Here is a 217-nt window from a genome sequence, read left to right as displayed (position 1 = left end):
GGTCTAGGTATTTACCGCGTCGAGGAAGAGGGTGTATAGATATTCAGGAATTAAGCGTCTAGGTGTTCGCCGTCGAGGAATTAAGCATCTAGATGTTTGTCGTCGAGGAAGTGGGTGTCTAAGTCGAAGAATAGGTGTTCGCTATTGGGGAAATGGGTGTTTAGGTGTTCACCGTCGAGGAAATGGGTGTTAAGGTGTTCATCGTCGAGGAAGTTGG

The sequence above is a fragment of the Trachymyrmex cornetzi genome, unplaced genomic scaffold (genome assembly GCF_001594075.2).
Source record: "Trachymyrmex cornetzi isolate Tcor2-1 unplaced genomic scaffold, Tcor1.1 scaffold1273, whole genome shotgun sequence".
Classification (NCBI taxonomy): Eukaryota; Metazoa; Arthropoda; class Insecta; order Hymenoptera; family Formicidae; genus Trachymyrmex; species Trachymyrmex cornetzi.
The sequence above is the reverse complement of the archived record's forward strand: the minus strand, read 5'-3'. Positions refer to the sequence as shown.